This window comes from Bubalus bubalis, chromosome 1, assembly GCF_019923935.1.
Source record: "Bubalus bubalis isolate 160015118507 breed Murrah chromosome 1, NDDB_SH_1, whole genome shotgun sequence".
NCBI classification, from domain to species: Eukaryota; Metazoa; Chordata; class Mammalia; order Artiodactyla; family Bovidae; genus Bubalus; species Bubalus bubalis.
This window is the reverse complement of record NC_059157.1, coordinates 115,172,126-115,193,245: the sequence shown is the minus strand read 5'-3', so window position 1 is coordinate 115,193,245 and position 21,120 is coordinate 115,172,126. Positions and strand designations below refer to the sequence as shown.

General features: G+C 37.9%; 1 protein-coding gene across 8 annotated transcripts in view; it reads left to right on the top strand.

The window, feature by feature from the left end:
• The window catches only part of ZNF148 (zinc finger protein 148), a 147,715-nt gene that overhangs the window by 16,704 nt on the left and 109,891 nt on the right, over positions 1–21,120 (top strand). The gene's annotated exons all lie outside the window — the stretch shown is intronic.

The following is a 21,120-nucleotide window of genomic DNA, read 5'->3' as shown; positions in this document are numbered from 1 at the left end:
AGGGAAATGGTATTTTGTAACTTTTGGTTGATAAATTTAAATAATTAAAAATTTAAAAATTGCATCATGAGAATCTCAGTATTCACTAAATCATTGTTACTTTTTTATTTTCCCATGTTGTTGAATTCTTCAGCATGGTTTTGTTAACCGTTGTAAACTTTTCAGCATCTTCTTTTTAAAAAAAAATTTGAAAAATTAAAAAAGGCCACATACAATTTAAAAGCAATTTGGAGTTAATTAGGATATCGTTGGCAGTATTGCGGATGCAAACCCAGCTAGAATTGTTAAAATGTCTCAGGGTGTCTTGAATTTAGACATCTGTTTTATGAGGATTACTATAATGGTCAGTTATTTTACTGATTGTAAATCTATTTTAGCAAGATTCTTTCAGTTAATTTTAGAAAAAGATACTGAAACTTTGAGGTGAAATGCAATTGAATGATATATAAATTAGATATTTAAATTGGGTATTTCAAATTAAGTGCTGTATTGTTGGAGGGAGAAATACGGAGTTCTTTTTAAGTTAAAAAATGTTTTCTGTGGTGCTGCTTTTTAAAAATGAGGAAACCAAGTAGGACAGAAGACCAATATGAGCAAAGATTTAAAAAAAATTGTTTTATTTAAGAAATAAAAGAAATTTTTTTATAGAAAAATTTTAAATGCTTTTTAGCAAAAAGAATAAAATCACTAACTGGAATACACTACTGTTAATGTTTTTATATATGGCATCTTATATTTTTGTTAACCGTTTATTATGAAAAATTTAAAAAGATAAAAAATGCAGCTTTCTTATGAACTGCTATATACCAGACTAGCCTCAACAGTTAGCAATTAATGGCCAGTCTTATTTCATCTTTGCTTCTGCACCCTGTCTCTCAACTCACATAATTTTTAAAAACACTTTAATTTGAAATAATTATAAACTCAGGAAGTTGCAAATAGTGGAGTCCTGTGTATCCTTTACCCAGCTTGCCCCCAATGGTGAGACATTGAAGTTAGGAATTTGACATTGGTATTAATATATTACTGTTATAGAGATTGTCAAACTTAGTCAGTTCTCAGCATTTTAAAAAATTTAGTTATTTTGGATAATTGCTTTACAATGTTGTATTGGTTTCTGCCACCTTCACCCCCTCTTGGCACCCATAAGTCTTTTTTCTGCGTCTCTGAGTGGGTCTGTTTCTGTTAAGTAGATCTATTCATTTGTGTTGTATTTTAGATTCCACGTATAAGTGATATGGTATTTGTCTTTCTCTTTCTGATTTAATATAATAATCTCTAGGTTCATCCATGTTACTGCAGTTGGTGTTAGTTCATTCCTTTTTTTTTTTCTTTTTTTATGGCTGAGTTTCTTATTTTATTCCTTTTTGTTTCATTCTTATTCTTTTTTTTTTAATTTTATTTTATTTTTAAACTTGTTCGTTCATTCCTTTTTTATGGCTGAGCAGTACTCCATTGTATAACTATGGGCTTCCCTGGTAGCTCAGCTGTTAAAGAATCCGCTAGCAATTCAGGAGACCTGGGTTCCATCCCTGGGTTGGGAAGATCCACTGGAGAAGGGATAGTTACCCACTCCTGTATTCTGGCCTGAAGAATTCCATGGGCTGTTTAGTCCTTGGGGTGGCAAAGAGTCAGACACAACTTTGTGACTTTCACTTTCATTTTTCATCCGTGTTACTGCAGATGGTGGTGTTTCACTCTTTTTAATGGCCAAGTAGTATTCCATTGTGTATCTATACCACATCTTCTTTATCCATTCATCTGTTGATGGACATTTAAGTTGCTTCGATGTCTTGGCTGTTGTATGTAGTGCTGCTATGAACATAAGGGTGCATGTAATCTTTTCAAATTATAATTTTATGTGGATATATGCTCAGAAGTGGTACTGGTGGATCATATGGAGACTCTGTGTTTAATTCTTTGAGGAAGCTCCATACTGTTTTTCGTAATGGGTGCACCAATGTACATTCCCATCAACAGTGTGAGAGGGATCCCTTTTTTCCAACATTTATTTGTATGGTTTTTAATGATGGCCATTCTGACTGGTGTGACGTGGTACTTCATTGTAGTTTTAATTTGCATTTCTCTAATAATTAGCCATGGTGAGCATCGTTTCATAGGGCAGCATGTTTTTGATTTTGATGAAGTTTGGTTTATTTATTTTTACAGAATATGCTTTTGGTGCCAAGCCCAAGAACCTTTTCTTTAGGTCTTGAAGACCTAATTTTTATTCTGAAAATTCTGTCGTTTTATGTTTATGTTCATCATCCTTTTTGAAATAATTTTTGTATGTGGTTGTGAGGTTTAGGCCTAGACTTTTATTTGGCATGTGCATGCATGCATGCTCAATCCCTTCAGTTGTATCTGACTCTTTGTGACCCCCTGGACCACAGCCTGCCAGGCTCCTCTGTCCATGGAATTCTCCAGGCAAGAATACTCGAGTGGGTTGTCATGCCCTCCTCCAGGGGATCTTCTTGACCTAGGGGTTGAACTTGCATCTCCTGCATCACAGGTGGATTCTTTACCCACTTGTTCCAGCATTGTTTGTTGAAAAGGCTATCCTTTCTCCTTTGAATTATTTTTCTGCTTTGTCAGTTAGTTAATTTTTCTTTACTGGTTATAGAATTATTTAGATTATTGGCTTCATTTTGGTTTAGTTTCAGTTGTGTGAATTGGAGAAATAGTTCAGTTTTTTTCTGTGTCCAGTTTAAAAGTGTAAAGTTGTTTTGTAGTATTCCCATGTTATTGATATTACTTAATATTTATTTATTTGACTGTGCTGGGTCTTAGCTGTGGCACACAGGACCTTTGATCTTTGTTGTGGTATGTGGGATCTTTTTGGTGTGGCATGTGGACTGTTAGTTGTGGCATGTGGGATCTAGTTTTGTGACCAGGAATCGAACCCTGGCCCCCTGCATATACAATGTGGAAGCTTAACCACTGTGCCACCAGGGAAATCTTCCTTATTATCTTTTAAAGTTCTACAAGATCTTAGTGATATCCCTGTTTCAATCTTAATATTGGGTTTATGTCTTGTCTCTTTGTTTTTGTTAGTGATGGTAGAGGAATGTAAAATTTTTGCTTCAATGATATTCTCTGTTTTCCTATTTTGAATTTTGTTAATTTCTGCTCTTCATTGTTTGCTTTCTGTTGCTTGCTTTGGATTTATATTTTGCTTTTTTTTTTTTAAAGTTTCTTGTAAGTAATTAAGGTATTGATTTGAATCTTTCTTCTTTTCTAATGTAAGCACTTACTGCTACAGATTTCCTCCTAACTACTGATTTAGCTGCATCCCACATATTTTGAAATGTTATGTTTTTATTTTCATTCATTTTATGTACATATTTAAAATTTTTCTTTGAGTGTTTGTCTTTGACCCATGGACTTTGTTTTTCCACTTTACTTTTCTTTTTTAATTTGTTTTTAATTAGAGGAACCCCATGGACTTTTAAAAAGTGTTTATTCGTTTGTGTTCAGAAATTTTCCTGTTTTCTTCCTGTTACTGATTTCTAGTTTGAGTCTATTATTGTTATATAATGTACCTCCTATTTTATTTTGATTCTTTTAGATTTGTTGAGGTTTGTTTTATGTCCCAGGATATAATCTGTCTTTGTGAATATTCCATGGATGTTTGAAAAGAAATACGTACTCTGCTGTTGTTGGGTGGACTATTCTGTGTACATCAAGCTGACCCTGTTGGTTGGTTGTGTTATTAATACAGCCTCTCTGATGAAAAACAAACGAACCATCCTAGCTTTTCCATTCTTTTTACTTTCAATATATGTTACTGAATTTCTTGTTAGTAGTATATAGTGGGCCATTTCAGAAACATATTCTTCCAGTCTTTCTTGATTTGTCTGTTTAGACCATCAACATTTAAGGTAATTACTGATAAATATTGACACTTAAATCTGCCTTTTTATTGTTATTATTTTGTAATTTTCTCTGGCTTTTTGTTTCTCTTTTCTTTCTATCCTGCAGATTACTAAAACATTTCTTAAGATTCTTTCTCATAATTTGTAAAATATTTATAGTTTTGAGTCTGTTTTGGTATAGATTTTGTAGTGGCTGTTGTAGTTATTACTAGTGTATATATGACTTACAGCAGTCTCCAGGTATCAGTACTTTACTGCTTCAGTTGTCATGTGGAAACTTCACTTCTCATTTACCTTTTTTTACCATCTTGACTTTTAAATGTAATTAAGTATCAGTATAAATTTTGTTTCCATCATTAAGTATGATCTAGAAAACTACGATGCAGCTGAAGATGGAGGAGCTCTATACAGTCAGCAAAAATAAGACCTGGAGCTGACTGTGGCTCAGATCATCAACTTCTTATTGCAAAATTCAGGCTCAAATTGAAGAAAGTAGGGAAAACCACTAGGCCATTCAGTTATGACCTAGATTAAATCCCTTATGATTATACATGCAGTGGAGGTGACAGATAGATTCAAGGGACTACATCTGGTATACAGAGTACCTGAAGAACTAACTATAGATGGAGGTTTCTAACATTGTAAAGGAGGTGGTGACCAAAACCATCTGCAAGAAGAAATGCAAGAAGGCAAAGTGGTTGTCCGAGGAGGCCTTACAAATAGCTGAGAAAAGAAGAGAAATGAAAGGTAAAGGAGAAAGGGAAAGATATACCCAACTGAATGCCGAGTTCCAGAGAATAGCAAGGAGAGATAAGAAAGCCTTCTTAAGTGAACAATGCAGAGAAATAGAGGAAAACAATAGAATGGAAAAGACTAGAGATCTCTTTAAGAATATTGGAGATACCAAGGAAACATTTCATGCAAAAAGATAGGCATAATAAAGGACAAAAACAGCAAGGACCTAACAGAAACAGAAGAGAGTAAGAAAAGATGACAAGAATACACAGAAGAAGTGTACAAAAAGCTATTAATGACCCAGAAAACCATGATGGTGTGGTCACTCACCTGAGTCCTGGAGTGTGAAGTCAAGTGGGCCTTAAGAAGCATTACTATAAATAAAACAGTGGAGATAATGAAATTCCAGCTGAACTATTTCAGATCCTAAAAGATGATGCTGTTAAAGTGTTGCACTCAATATATCAGCAAATTTGGAAAACTCAGCAGTGGCCAGAGGACTGGAAAAGATCAGTTTACATTCCAGTTGTGAAGGACTGTGCTAAAGAATGTTCAAATTACCATACAATTGCACTCATTTTACATGCTAGCAAGATTATGCACAAAACCCTTCAAGCTAGGCTTCAATAGTACATAAGCCAAGAACTTCCAGATGTACAAGCTGGATTTAGAAAAGGCAGAGGAACCAGAGATCGAATTGCTAGCATCTGCTGGATCATAGAAAAAGAAAAGAAAATCCCCCCAAAATCTACTTTTGTCTTATTGACTATGCTACAATCTTTGATTCTGTGGATTACAACAAACTGTGGAATATTGAAATATCAGACCACCTTACCTGTCTCCTGAGAAATCTGTATGCAGGACAAGAAGCAACAGTTAGAACTGGACGTGGAACACCTAACAGGTTCAATATTGAGAAAGGAGTACAGCAAGGCAGTATATTGTCCCCTTGCTCATTTAACTTAAATGCAGAGTTTAGTTCAGTTCAGTCGCTCAGTCGTGTCCGACTCTTTGCGACCCCATGAATCACAGCACGCCAGGCTTCCCTGTCCCATCACCAACTCCCGGAGTTCACGCAGACTCACATAAATCGAGTCGGTGATGCCATCCAGCCATCTCATTGTCTTTCGTCCCCTTCTCCTCCTGCCCCCAATCCCTCGCAGCATCACAGTCTTTTCCAGTGAGTCAACTCTTCACATGAGGTGGCCAGAGTACTGGAGTTTCAGCTTCAGCATCATTCCTTCCAAAGAATACCCAGGACTGATCTCCTTTAGAATGGACTGGTTGGATCTCCTTGTAGTCCAAGGGACTCTCAAGAGTCTTCTCCAACACCACAGTTCAAAAGCATCAATTCTTCAGTGCTCAGCTTTCTTCACAGTCCAACTCTCACATCCATACATGACTACTGGAAAAACCATAGCCTTGACCAGATGGACCTTTGTTGACAAAGTAATGTCTCTGCTTTTGAATATGCTATCTAGGTTGGTCATAACTTTTCTTCCAAGGAGTAAGTGTCTTTTAATTTCATGGCTGCAGTCACCATCTACAGTGATTTTGGAGCCCCCAAAAATGAAGTCTGATACTGTTTCCACTGTTTCCCCATCTATTTCCCATGAAGTGATGCGGCCGGATGCCATGATCTTAGTTTTCTGAATGTTAAGCTTTAAGCCAACTGTTTCACTCTCTTTCACTTTCATCAAGAGGCTTTTTAGTTCCTCTTCACTTTCTGCGATAAGGGTGGTGTCATCTGCATATCTGAGGTTATTGATATTTCTCCTGCCAATCTTGATTCCAGCTTTTACTTCTTTCAGCCCAGCGTTTCTCATGATGTACTCTGCATAGAAGTTAAATAAGCAGGGTGACAATATACAGCCTTGACATACTCCTTTTCCTATTTGGAACCAGTCTGTTGTTCCATGTCCAGTTCTAACTGTTGCTTCCTGACCGGCATATAGGTTTCTCAAGAGGCAGGTCAGGTGGTCTGGTATTCCCATCTCTTTCAGAATTTTCCACAGTTGATTGTGATCCACACAGTCAAAGGCTTTGGCATAGTCAGTAAAGCAGAAATAGATGTTTTTCTGGAATTCTCTTTTTCGACGATCCAGCGGATGTTGGCAATTTGATCTCTGATTCCTCTGCCTTTTCTAAAACCAGCTTGAACATCAGGAAGTTCATGGTTCACAAATTGCTGAAGTCTGGCTTGGAGAATTTTGAGCATTACTTTACTAGCATGTGAGATGAGTGCGATTGTGCCGTAGTTTGAGCGTTCTTTGGCATTGCCTTTCTTTGGGATTGGAATGAAAACTGACCTTTTCCGGTCTTGTGGCCACTGCTGAGTTTTCCAAATTTGCTGGCATATTGAGTGCAGCACTTTCACAGCATCATCTTTGAGGATTTGAAATAGCTCAACCAGAATTCCATCACCTCCACTAGCTTTGTTTGTAGTGATGCTTTCTAAGGCCCACTTGACTTCACATTCCAGGATGTCTGGCTCTAGGTGAGTGATCACACCATCATATGCAGAGTTGATCATATGAAATGCTGGAGTGGATGACTCAGAAGCTGAAGTCAAGATTGCTGGGACAAATATAAAAAACCTCAGCTATGCAGGTGATACTACTTTAATGGCAGAAAGTGAAGAAGAACTAAAGAGCCTTTGATGAAGGTGAAAGAGGAGAGAGAAAAAGATGGGTTAAAATTCAACCCTCAAAAATTGAAGATCATGGCATCCGGTCCCATCACTTCATGGCAAATAGATGGGGAAAAAGTGGAAACATTTTTCTTGGGCTCCAAAATCACTGTGGATGATGACTGCAGCCATGAAATTGAAAGATGCTTGCTCCTTGAAAGAATAGCTATGACCAACCTAGACAGTGTATTAAAAAAGCAGAGATACCACTTTGCTGACATAGGTCCGTATAGTCAAAGTATGGTTTTTCCAGTTGTAGTGTATGAATGGCGAGTTGGACCATAAAGAAAGCTGAGACCCAGAGAATTGATGCTTTTGAACTGTGGTGTTGGAGAAGACTTGAGAGTCCCTTGGACTGTAAGGAGATCAAACCAGTCCATCCTAAAGGAAATCAGTGCTGAATATTCATTGGAATATTCAAGGAATGATGCCGAAGCTGAAGCTCCAATATTTTGGCCTCCTAATGCAAAAAACAGACTCAATGGAAAAACCCCTAATGCTGGGAAGATCGAGGGAGGGAGGAGAAATGTGTGACAGAAGATGAGATGGTTGGATGGCATCACTGACTCAGTGGACATGAGTTTGAGCAAACTCCGGAAGATACTGAAGAACAGGGAAGCTCAGTGTGCTGCAGTTCATGGGGTTGCAGAGAGGATGTGACTTAGTGACTGAACAACAGAAAATTAATGATGGAAAAGATAATGTGTTGTGTGTACCTATATTTCTATTTTTCTTGTTCAGAAAATTTTCTTCAGCCAGGGATCGAGTTGCTAGTGACATATTCTTTTAGTTTTTCTTCTCTTGAAAATGCATTAAAATTTTTTCCATTTATTCCTTGCTGTGGTCTGAATGAATTTCTCTAAAATGTAAATGTTGAAATACTAATCCTTAGCATGATAGTATTGGGAATTAGGTCCTTTGGGATATTTTTAGGTCATGGGGGAGAGCCCATGAGTGGGATTAGGGCTGTTACAAAAGAGGCCCCCAAGAGACCTCACTTGCTCCTTTTCTGCCATGTAATAATACAGTGAGAAGTCTGTGACCTGGAAGAGGGCCCTCACCTTAACCATGTTGGCACCCTAATCTTTGGATTTCCAGCCCCAGAACTGTGAGAAGTAAATTTCTGTTGTATATTTATAATAGAGCCACTCATTTTGTCATGTTTTGTTGTGGCAGCCTGAATAGATTTACAACATTCCTGAAGAGTAGTTTCACTGGGTCTAGAATTCTTGGTTAGCAATTCTTTTTTTTTTTTTAAAGCATTCAAAAAATATTCTGCCACTTTTTCTAGTCAAGGCTGTATATTGTCACCCTGCTTCTTTAACTTATATGCAGAGTACATCATGAGAAACACTGGGCTGGATGAAGTACAAGCTGGAATCAAAATTGCCGGGAGAAATGTCAATAACCTCAGATATGCAGATAACACTACACTTATGGCAGAAAGCAAAGAATAACTAAAGAGCCTCTTGATGAAAGTGAAAGAGAAGAGTGAAAAAGTTGGCTTAAAACTCAACATTCAGAAAACGATCATGGCATCTGGTCCCATCACTTCATGGCAAATAGATGGGGAAACAGTGGAAACAGTGACCGACTTTATTTTTGCGGGATTCAAAATCACTGCGGATGGTGATTGCAGCCATGAAATGAAAAGACATTTGCTCCTTGGAAGAAAAGCTATGACCAACCTAGGCAGGATATTAAAAAGCAGAGACATTACTTTGCCAACAAAGGTCTGTCTAGTCAAAGCTGTGGTTTTTCCAGTAGTCATGTATGGATGTGAGAATTGGACTGTGAAGAAAGCTGAGCGCCGAAGAATTGATGCTTTTGAACTGTAGTGTTGGAGAAGACGCTTGAGAGTCCCTTGGACTGCAAGGAGATCCAACCAGTCCATCCTAAAGGAGATCAGTCGTGAATATTCATTGGATGGACTGATGCTGAAGCTGAAAATCCAATATTTTGGCCACCTGATGCTAAGAACTTTGAAAAGACCCTGATGCTGGGAAAGATTGAAGGTGGGAGGAGAAGGGGATGATAGAGGATAAGATAGTTGAATGGGATCACTGACTCAATGGACATGAGTTTGAGTAACCTCTGGGAGTTGGTGATGGACAGAGAGGCCTGGTGTCCTGCAGTCCATGGGGTCACAGAGAGTCGAACATGACTGAGCGACTGAACTGAGCTGAACTGATGGTTGAGATGAGAAGTCTGGTGTTGTTGCAGTTGTTGTTCAGTTCTAGGAAATAGTTATTTTTTTCTGGCTGCCTTCAAAGGCTTTTCTTTCTTTTTAGTTTTTGAAGTTTTAATTATGATGTGTCCCGGTGTAAATTTCTTTGGGTTTATCCTGTTTTGGGTTTGCTCTGTTTTTTGAATCTGTAAGTTTGTATGTGTCATATTTGAGACATCATTAGCCATCTTTCCTTTATATACTTTTACAGTCCTTCTCTCCTCTCTGGGACTCCAATGATAAGAATGTTGGATCTTTTGTTATTTGGCCTCAGGTCCTTAAGACTCTGTTAGTTTTCTTTCAGTCTTTCCTTTCCTCTGTTTTTCAGATTGGGTTAATTCTATTTTTCTGTCCTCAAATTCAGTGATTCTTTTTATTATCTCTGTGATTGTATTGAGCCAATCCAGCAACCTTTAAAGTTTTATGTTATAGTAATTTTTAGTTCTGTAATTTCTTTTTGCTTCTTTTTTATAACTTTTGTTTCTTTACTGAGGTTTTCCATTTTTTTTTTTCACTTGTTTCAGGAGAATTTAGAATTGATTGCTGACACATTTTATAATGGTGCTTTAAAATCTTTTTCAAATAATTGTGTAGCATCCAACTCATCTCTGTATTGGCCTTGATTGATTATCTTTTCTCACTCATGTTGGGATTTTCTTTTGTCATTTTCAGTTGTGTATTATGTCAGAAGGCTCTGGGCCCTATTTATATTTTTTATTTTATCACACAGTCATCCCACTTAGATTTAGTGTACTGGTCTTCGCCTGCTTTTGTAGGCTTTGGTTTTAATGGCAGTTTAATTTTCAGAGCCCTTGTGGTTGGCTTGGTTTATCTGATGCTGTCTGGACACCCACTGGTCCTTGCTGATTTTACCTTAGAGAATAGAAGGCATTTCCTTTTATCAGGTTTCTGGGTGTCTCCAGATGGGAGAGGATTGTGGTGCGGTCCTCCTGGTACCCACCCCGAACACCTAGTTCTTCCCTGACCCTTATCTCTGGGTGAGAGAGGAGAGTCTTGGCCCATACTGAGTTGTTTGTGCTGGCTGGGTTCCTAAGTTTAGACCACTTGCCTCCGCATCTCAAGGTGGAAAAAGAGTTTCAGATCATACAGGGAAGGAAGAGTTGCTTCCTCTGTCCGGTCTTTGTTGTTGGCCGAGCTTCCAGTTGCCCTCCCTCGCTTGATATTGCAGAGAGACTCCTGTTTAGTTTGGGGGAGGATTATGCTTATCTAGTCTACTTTCTGTTGCTGAATTGGTGGCTGGGAAATGTCAGTCTGGGTTGCCTTCTTCTATTGGATGTGGGGACATAAAGCACTATGATGCTTTTTTTGTTTCTTTGGTCCTAGAGTCCGAAACTGGTTAGCTGCCTTCTTTCCAGTTTTCATAGTTTTCTTTTGGTTGTCTCTTTCTGTTATTCCCATGGTTTATACTTGTGCTTAATGTGGAGAAGCAGGGAAAAAGAGAGCTGTGCCATCTAGACTGGAAGTTCAAATTCCTTATTTTTTGTGAACTTGCATCATCTCCACCCAGCAGGTTATTTCAACTTTGAAAATAATTGTTTATGGCCATGTACTTTGTGAACTTTTGAGCACAGTATAAATGTTTGCTTCAATTATAGACCATAGTATTGGACCCTAAGGAAATTTTTGGAACATGGGTAATAATCAGTTCAAGAGGGTGCCAGAATATGTGCTTGCAATTATACTAGGCATTTATCACATAAACAAACTTTGTAATATAGTTAATTAAAATGAAACTGTGAATTCTGGGTAAAGATGTGTTTATTTAAAGGATTATTTGTATTTAAAGTATTTAATAATTTCAGTACTAGATTGTTGTTGTTCAGTCACTAAGTAGTGTCTGCCTCTTTGTGACCGCATGAACTGCTTCACGCCAGGCTTCCCTGTACTTCACTATCTCCCTGAGTTTGCTCAAATGCATGTCTATTGAGTTAGTGATGCCATCCAACCATTGCATCTTCTGTCATTCCCCTTCTCCTGCTCTCAATCTTTCTCAGCATCAGGATCTTTTCCAGTGAGTCTGCTCTTCACATCAAGTGGCCACAGTAGTGGATCTTCAGTTTGAACAACAGTCCTTCCAATATGCAGAGTTGATTTCCTTTAGGATTGACTGGTTTGATCTCCTTGCTGTCCAAGGGACTCTGAGGAGTCTTCGCCAGCACCACAGATCGAAAGCATCAGTAATACATACTAGTTTTTTAATATTAGTAAACATTTTTAAAAACAATACTGAAAATGTTGTATTATGCAGACAGGTTAATCTGTTTCTAATTCATTAGTTGAAAAGGAAAGATAAGATAAAAGGTCGTGCTTTTTACATTCCATGGTTTTCTAATTGAGAATAAATTGGCCCAAAATAAATTGGTCCATTCTATGTTAGTAGAAGAAGCCATTGTTTCTGAAGGATGAATAACTTGTTAAATCAACTACTGCTATTTATTCATTTGGCCACCCTGCTCAGCATGTGGAATTTTCGTTCCCTACCATATATTGAACCCATGGTACCTGCAGGAGAAGCATGGAGTCTTAACTACTGGACTACCAGGGAATTCCCAGCTATTACTGTTTTTTAAAAAAATCTCACTAGCATATGGAAACAGTGGCTGACTTTATTTTTTTGGGCTCCAAAATCACTGCAGATGGTAATTGCAGCCATGAAATTAAAAGACGTTTGCTCCTTGGAAGGAAAGTTATGACCAACCTAGACAGCATATTAAAAAGCAGAGACATTACTTTGTCAACAAAGGTCCATCTAGTCAAGGCTATGGTTTTTCCAGTGGTCATGTATGGATGTGAGAGTTGGACTATAAAGAAAGCTGAGCGCCAAAGAATTCATGCTTTTGAACTGTGGTGTTGGAGAAGACTCTTGAGAGTCCCTTGGACTGCAAGGAGATCCACCCAGTCCATCCTAAAGGAGATCAGTCCTGGGTGTTGATTGGAAGGACTGATGTTGAGGCTGAAACTGCAATATTTCGGCCACCTGATGCCAAGAGCTGACTCATTTGAAAAGACCCTGATGCTGGGAAAGATTGAAGGCAGGAGGAGAAGGGGACGACAGAGGATAAGATGGCTGGATGGCATCACCGACTCAATGGACATAAGTTTGGGTAAACTCCGGGAGTTGGTGATGGACAGGGAGGCCTGGCATACTGCAGTTCATGGGGTCCCTAAGAATCGGACACGACTGAGCAACTGAACTGAACTGAACATATTTTGTCAATTGTGTTGTTATTGTAGTTATAGAGAAATAATTGGGCTCCATTGCAGCCACTTGTTGAGGTATTCTCTGATTGACTTTAATGGCAAAGCTTAGATTTCTAATCAGATTAGAAACCATTTCTTTTTATGTGTGAGCACACCTCTACATTGTGTTTAGTGTCTAATGGAATTCTGGATGTATGTTCTAGACAGAGGAGATAAAAATGACTGATTCTAGTATTGAATAAGATTAAATTATCAACAGGTGAACTGGCTTTTTAACGGACTATTTATGTTTTTAAATGAAAATATTTAACTATATTTCATATTTGAAGTAATAATTCTAGTTCCCTCTTGTTATTTTTGGTTTAATAGTATTTTAACATTTTTATTAATAAAGAATTGACACTTTAAATAGCTGAACTTATTTTCAAATGGGTATTTCTGTAATCTTTTCTTGGGTCTCCTAAATTATTAGAGTAGAATAATTTTTATAAAAATCAGATGAACTTAATTTTTTGTTTCTTTACATGGTAACAGTTATTGAAGCAGAAGGGATTAAGAAGAGGTGGCAAGAATACACAGAGGAACTATACAAAAAAGGTCTTAGTGACCCAGAAAACCACAATGATGTAGTCATTGACCTAGACCCAGACATCCTGGAGTGTGAAGTCAAGTGGGCCTTAGGAAGGATTACTGCAAACAAAGCTAGCGGAGGTGATGGAATTCTAGCTGAACTATTTAAAAATCCTGAAAGATAATGCTGTTAATGTGCTGCACTCAGTATGTCATCAAATTTGGAAAACTTGGCAGTGGCCTCAGGAAAAGGTCAGTTTTCATTCCAATCCCAAAGAAGGACAGTGCTAAAGAATGTTCAAACTACTGTACAATTGAGCTCCTTTAACATGCTAGCAGTGTTATTCAGCTAGTAATGCTGAAAATCCTTCAAGCTAGATTTCAGCAGTATGTGAACTGAGAACTTCCAAATGTACAAGCTAGATTTAGAAAAGGCAGAGGAACCAGAAATCAAATTGGCAACATCTGTTGCGTCATAGAAAAGGCAAGGGAATTCGAGAAAAACATCTACTTTGCTTCATTGACTATGCTAAAGCCTTTGTATTTGTGGGTCACAACAAACTGTGGAAAATTCTTAAAGAGATTGAAGTATCAGACCACCTTGCCTGTCTCCTGGGAAACCTATATGCAGGACAAGAAGCAATGGTTAGAACTGGACATGGAAAAACGGACTGGTTCATAGTTGAGAAAGGAGTTCATCATGGCTGTGTACTGTTACCCTCCTTATTTAACTCATGTGCAGAATACATCGTGCAAAATGCCGGGCTGGCTGACTCTCAAACTCTAATCAAGATTGCCAGGAGAATCAACAACCACAGATTTGTAGATGATACCACTGTAATGGCAGAAAGTGAAGAGGAACTAAAGCACCTCTTGATGAGGGTGAAAGAAGAGAGTGAAAAAACTGTATTAAAACTCAGCATTCTGAAAATGAAGATCATAGCATCCGATCCCATCACTTCCTGGCAAATAGAAGAGGGAAAAAGTGGAAATAGTGACAGATTTTATATTCTTGGGCTGCAGAATCACTGCTAACGGTGACTGCAGCCATGAAATTAAAAGATGCTTGCTCCTTGAAAGCTGTGACAAATGTAGACAGTGAATTAAAAGCAGAGCCATCTCTTTGCCAACAAAGATCTGTATAGTCAAAGCTATGGTTTTTCCAGTCGTTTTGTATGGATGTGAGAGTTGGACCATAAAAAACAGTTGAGTGTTGAAGAATTGATGCTTTCGAATTGGGATGCTGGAGAAGACTTGAGACAAGTCCCTTGGATAGCAAGGAGATCAAACCACTCAATCCTTAAGGAAATCAACCTTGAATATTCATTGGAAGGAATGATGCTGAAGCTCCAGTGCATTGGCCACCTGATGCAAAAAGCTGACTCATTGGAAAATATCCTGATGCAGACAAGAGGAGAAGGGGGTGATAGAGGATGAAATGATTTGATGTCATCATCGATGCAATGAACAGGAGTTCGTACAAACTCTGGAGATAGTGAAAGACAGGGAATCCTGGCATGATGCAGTCTGTGGGGTTGCAAAGAATCAGACGTGACTTAGCGACAGAACAACAACAACAATGATCATTACTGCAGATAGCATTTTAATTTCAAATTTTGTTTTCACTGATCTTATCCTTACTTCAAAGATGTTTATTTATTTTTTTTGACTCCCAGAATATTGTTAATAGTAGCGTTAAATATATTTTAATTGGAAATGACCTCTCCTCTTGTGCTATGTTAAAGTAAACATTTATTTGGATGCAGGAGATCTGGTTGAATTCTTTGCCATTATGGTTAAGTGCTGTGTAACCATGGGTATTTAACCTCTTCAACCTCGGTTTCATGATTTTTTTTTTTAATTTATATTTTTAATTGGAGAAAAATTTCTTTTCATTGTTGTGTTGGTTTCTGCTGTACGCTGCCAATCAGCCATATTTATACATATCTTACCTCCCTTTTGAGCCTGCCTCTCATCCCCTCTCCCCATTCCATCCCTCGAAGTCATCACAGAATGCCAAGCTGGGCTTCCTGTATTATATAGCAACTTCTCGCCAGCTATCTGTTTTACACATGATAGTGTGTATATGTTAATTCTGCTTTCTCCATTTGTCCCTCTCCTTTCTTCCCCCACTGTATCTACAGGTCTGTTTTCCAAATCTGTGTTTCTATTCCTTCCTAGCAAATAGATTCATTAATACTGTTTTCTAGATTACAGATTTATGTGTTAATATATGGTATTTGTTTGTCTGTTTCCAACTTACTTACTTCACTTTGTATAACAGTTTTTGGGTTCATCCACCTCACTAGAATTGACTCAAATTTTTTCTTTTGTATGACTAATATTCCATTGTATATATGTACCACATCTTCTTTATCCATTCATCTGTCAATGGGCTTAGGTTGCTTCCATATCCTAGCTATTGTAAACAGGGCGGCTATGAACATTGGGGTACATGTATCTTTTTCAGTTGTGGTCTTTTCAGGGTGTATGCCCAGTAGTGGGATAACTGAGTTATATGGTAGTTTTATTCCAGAGTTTTAAAGTAATCGCCATACTGTTCTCCATAGTGACTGTATCACTTTACATTTCCATCAGTGAAACAACTGACAAAAGATTTATTTCCAAAGTATATAAGCAGCTCATATAGCTCAATACCAGAAAAACAAAGAGCCCAATCAAAAAATGGGCAGAAAACCTAAACACAAACTTCTCCAAAGAAGACTTACAGATGGCCAAGAAACACATGAAAAGATGCTCAGCATCACTCATTATTAGAGAAATGCAAATCAAAACTACAGTGAGGTATCACTTCACACCAGTCAGAATGACCATCATCAAAAATATACAAACAATACATGCTGGAGAGGATATGGAAAAAAGGGAACCCTCTTGCACTGTTGGTGGAAATGTAAATTGATTCAGTTTCATCATTTGTAGATTGGAGACAAACAATAGTCCCTTCCCAGGTAATTGTGTGTGTAGGATTTTCTTTCTTAACCATGTGGATTGACTACACTGATTGTGAAATTTTTAAGATTTTGGCATAATTTTTGGTGAAAGTAGAAATAGAAAATCATTCTAGAAAGACTTGGTTAGGGTAGTTTCTGGGATAGTAGGTTTGAATTTGGAGGGTTTCCTTTCCTCCTCAGGATAGATCTGGTCATGAAAAGTACACTCTTGAGTTCTAATAAATGAATTTTTCAAAGCAGGTAGTGTAAATTAAACAAAGTTTGTCTACTTTGTTACTGAGTCAAAATTCTAAGCGTATTCATAGAAATCTCTTGCCTGAAACAAAGTTTTTTCCTTTCCTATTTTTTTTTTAACACTGTTCAGAAAGTATCATTAAATCATAAAAATAAGAACTAACGTAAAAGTAGAATTTGACTGAATACTTTCAAATGTGATTCAATGAAAAATGCTAAAGGCCTTGAAGCATTTTTCCTCTCAGATTCCTAGAGCCATCACGGTTTGGTGGTGGTGGTGATGAGAAACAGCAGGGGGTAGCACAGTAGGTTCTGGAGGCCTGGTTGTGGTGGTGGTTTACTTGCTCAGTTGTGTACTGACTCTTTGTGACCTATGGACTGTAGCCCGCCAGGCTTCCCTGTCCGTGGGATTTCCAAGGCAAGAATACTGTTTCCTTCTCCAGGGGATCTTCTGGATCCAGGGATCAAACCGGAGTGTTCTGCATTGCAGGGAAATTCTTTACGCCTGAGCCACAGACCATTATGAAGGCTTTGGTTCTGCCACTTACTAGTTTTGTAACCTTTGGTCAGTTTTTTCTTCTTTAAAATGTGAATAAATATTAGCACCTACATCATAGATTTGTTTTTTTTTTTTATTGAGTTAATATCTGCAGAGATGTAGCAACATTATTGACCAAAGTCCAAAGCATATACTATTCATTGTATTCTTAAGTGTGGAACCAACATTAAAAGATCACTTCTTCTCTTTTGGAAAAATAACAAAGGGAGAATTAATTGATCCCTGCTTTGATTTTTCCTGTGATAAATTGCTTAGACTTCAGTTATAGCACTTAACACTTTGCATTATCATCACTAACATTATCTGTTGTATGTTTATTTACTCTCCAAGCTAGATTAGGAACTCCTTTGGGAAGAGACCACAGTATTTTAATGCATGTCTTAGAAATCTTAGGTAGTATTGCATATACATATCAGGTGATCAAAAATGTTGATTCAGTTAATGACAGAAATGTCCCAATTAATGACCTGCTGGTAAATGCATTGAAATACTATGGAAGGGTATAGCTAATGGTCCTTGCAAGAAATTTCATTTATTTCTTAATATGTGTTTTGTCTTAATTTGATTATACCTGTGCAAGTGATTATAATCACAGAATAATTAGCCAGCAGAGTCTTAAATCAGAAGAAGTGCTAAGCAGGAATATTCACTCACTCTTTAAGTAGGGGAAGTGGGGCAGGGAAAGAGGAAGATCTTAGCAGCTCACTGGGGTTCGCTTGTGGCTCAGCTGGTAAAGAATCCACCTGCAATGTAGGAGACCTGAGTTTGATTCCTATTTGGGAAGATCCCCTGGAGAAGGGAACGGCTACCCACTCCAGTATTCTGGCCTGGAAATTCCATGGACTGTATGGTCCACGGGATTACAAAGACTTGGACATGACTCAGTGACTTTCACTTTACCTGATCATTAGGTGGTTGTCCAAGTAACTTTATACCTTTCTTTTTGTATTTACAGGGTCTTAGTTTCCAGTCTGGTAGATTCTTTTCCCAGTTCTTAGTGGAGAGGAGTGGCAGAGGGGAAAGAGGGATAGAGACACTTGGAAGGAGAAGTGAAATTGGTAGATGGTGCTAAATAATTTAGGTTTCTAGAGACAGAGACTGTGTGGTCTGTGAGTTAGGGAAAATTGTGCGTTTCCATGGTAGGAAAGGTTGTGATAGGAAAGACATTCCAAAATTTCTGTTTATAGATTTAGACTTTGAGGTTATATTATTCTGTACATCTGGGGGAATGTGTGTATTTAGAAGTGAAACATGTTTCCCTTTCCTTCTTGCTTCACTATTTTTCTTTCTTTCTCTTTTAACATATCTAGTTATAGTTTTTCATGTGTGACAGCTTTAATTTGGGGCTTTCAATAAAACGTGATGCAGGAAAGTAAGTAGACTTTTTGTGAAAATGTTTTCAACAGAATATTAGCATTTCAAAAACATTTGTTCAGCTGTATATGTTACCATTATTATATGATGACGTAAGTAATATCTTGATTGTTGACTTGATATATCCTATGAACTTTAAAAGACTTGTAATGTAATACCAAAGTTTATAATTTGAAGATTTTTTATTTACTGTATATAGGTAGAGTTTACCATGCAACTTTATTCCTGTGAACTGTTAGAAATTCTAAACGTTGAATTTAGTAAAGAATGTACAGTGATGAATAGGAATGCAGTGCAGATATAGTTTTGTTTTACTTTACATATTTTTGGTACTGTCTACTACAATAATATAGTTCCATGGCTTTTATCTTTTTGGTGCTAAAGCGATCAGATCAGATCCGATCAGATCAGTCGCTCAGTTGTGTCCGACTCTTTGCGACCCCATGAATCGCAGCACGCCAGGCCTCCCTGTCCATCACCAGCTCCCGGAGTTCACTCAGACTCACGTTCATCGAGTCAGTGATGCCATCCAGCCATCTCATCCTCTGTCGTCCCCTTCTCCTCCTGCCCCCAATCCCTCCCAGCATCAGAGTCTTTTCCAGTGAGTCAACTCTTCGCATGAGGTGGCCAAAGTACTGGAGTTTCAGCTTTAGCATCATTCCTTTCAAAGAAATCCCAGGGCTCATCTCCTTCAGAATGGACTGGTTGGATCTCCTTGCATTCCAAGGGGCTCTCAAGAGTCTTCTCCAACACCACAGTTCAAAAGCATCAATTCTTTGGCGCTCAGCCTTCTTCACAGTCCAACTCTCACATCCATACATGACCACAGGAAAAACCATAGCCTTGACTAGACGAACCTTTGTAGGCAAAGTAATGTCTCTGCTTTTGAATATGCTATCTAGGTTGGTCATAAGTTTCCTTCCAAGGAGTAAGCGTCTTTGAATTTCATGGCTGCAGTCACCATCTGCAGTGATTTTGGAGCCCAGCAAAATAAAGTCTGACACTCTTTCCACTGTTTCCCCATCTATTTCCCATGAAGTGATGGGACCGGATGCCATGATCTTCGTTTTCTGAATGTTGAGCTTTAAGCCAACTTTTTCACTCTCCACTTTCACCTTCATTAACAGGCTTTTTAGTTCCTCTTCACTTTCTGCCATAAGGGTGGTGTCAGCTGCATATCTGAGGTTATTGATATTTCTCCCGGTAATCTTGATTCCAGCTTGTGCTTCTTCCAGTCCAGCGTTTCTCATGATATACTCTGCATATAAGTTAAATAAACAGGGTGACAATATACAGCCTTGACGAACTCCTTTTCCTATTTGGAACCACTCTGTTGTTCCATGTCCAGTTCTAACTGTTGCTTCCTGACCTGCATACAAATTTCTCAAGAGGCAGATCAGGTGGTCTGGTATTCCCATCTCTTTCAGAATTTTCCACAGTTGATTGTGATCCACACAGTCAAAGGCTTTGGCATAGTCAATAAAGCAGAAATAGATGTTTTTCTGGAATTCTCTTGCTGTTTCCATGATCCAGCGAATGTTGGCAATTTGATCTCTGATTCCTCTGCCTTTTCTAAAACCAGTTTGAACATCAGGAAGTTCACGGTTCACATATTGCTGAAGCCTGGCTTGGAGAATTTTGAGCATTACTTTACTAGCGCATGAGATGAGTGCAGTTGTGTGGTAGTTTGAACATTCTTTGACATTGCCTTTCTTTGGGATTGGAATGAAAACTGACCTTTTCCAGTCCTGTGGCCACTGCTGAGTTTTCCAAATTTGCTGGCATATTGAGTGCAGCACTTTCACGGCATCATCTTTCAGGATTTGGAATAGCTCAACTGGAATTCCATCACCTCCACTAGCTTTGTTCGTAGTGATGCTTTCTAAGGCCCACTTGACTTCACATTCCAGGATGTCTGGCCCTAGGTGAGTGATCACACCATCGTGATTATCTGGGTCGTGAAGATCTTTTTTGTACAGTTCTTCTGTGTATTCTTGCCATCTCTTCTTAATATCTTCTGCTTCTGTTAGGTCCATACCATTTCTGTCCCTTATCGAGCCCATCTTTGCATGAAATGTTCCTTTGGTATCTCTGATTTTCTTGAAGAGGTCTCTAGTCTTTCCCATTCTGTAGCTAAAGCTATAGAAAATACATATTTAAAAGTAGTTATAGGTAATTGAGAGGAATGGCATATATGCTCTTTTACATGCTTGGGAACAAAACTTTGAGGCAGGCAATTAAGAGGTTAGTAGAAATAAATTATTTTAAATAGGTTTTTTGTTGTTGTTGTTGATGATGACTAGTTTAGCAAAGCTACTGACTGGCTAAGGACTAGAAAATGCTGAATTATCAGAAAGGCTGTTGTAATCCCTTGATGAAATTGTGTTAAACGCAACTTTGGATTAATATACTTGGTTGTTTTCTGAAGAGTTATAGTTTATTTGTTCTGCTTTTATTATTATAATTTTATTGATTTGCAAGATATTTATTAAGCCCTAAGAATGTGTTTGGGTTATTATATAAAATGCTTAATTATTTCTGAATAATGGTTATAATTGGCCTGAATTTGTTTCTAATAAAATTTCAGGTTTCAGTCCTCATTACCTCCATTTCATATACTGGGAAAGCATATCGCAGTTGCAGGAAGAAAATTATATATGTCC